The 350-nt window shown below is 30.9% G+C and overlaps 2 protein-coding genes across 2 annotated transcripts in view; one reads left to right on the top strand and one right to left on the bottom strand.

Moving 5' to 3' along the window:
- Positions 1-350, bottom strand: part of zgc:158403 (tetratricopeptide repeat protein 39A) — a gene marked incomplete at its 5' end in the record, with an annotated part of 767,589 nt that overhangs the window by 479,895 nt on the left and 287,344 nt on the right.
- Positions 1-350, top strand: part of LOC118322520 (guanine nucleotide-binding protein G(I)/G(S)/G(O) subunit gamma-13-like) — an 81,578-nt gene that overhangs the window by 19,042 nt on the left and 62,186 nt on the right. The gene's annotated exons all lie outside the window — the stretch shown is intronic.

Here is a 350-nt window from a genome sequence, read left to right as displayed (position 1 = left end):
GTTCTCAACCCATAAAGGAACACTAAGAAAAATTGAAATCACCCAATGTTTATTTAGATTTTATTGGATTTCTTGCACGGTTTGTTAGCAGTGAGGTGCCTCATGTCAATGCTGTTTGTTAAAAGTAATTCAGAAATTGTTTTAACTTGACAAAGTGCCACCTTCCCCATAGGAAGCTCAGTATGGGATATCAGTAACAGAATGACTTTATCTGCTATAGTGCAATAAGTGGATTAGTTTATCTAGATAGTATTGGGATATAAATGTCAACAAATAATAAAATAAAACATTTTACATAATTATGTGCAAAGTACAGAGATAGATTTAAAATGTTAAAATACATAATACAG

Source organism: Morone saxatilis, unplaced genomic scaffold (assembly GCF_004916995.1).
Source record: "Morone saxatilis isolate NCDOM2014 unplaced genomic scaffold, NCSU_SB_2.0 Contig14, whole genome shotgun sequence".
Classification (NCBI taxonomy): domain Eukaryota; kingdom Metazoa; phylum Chordata; class Actinopteri; family Moronidae; genus Morone; species Morone saxatilis.
Note: the sequence above shows the minus strand (reverse complement) of the source record. Positions and strands in the feature narration are given on the sequence as shown.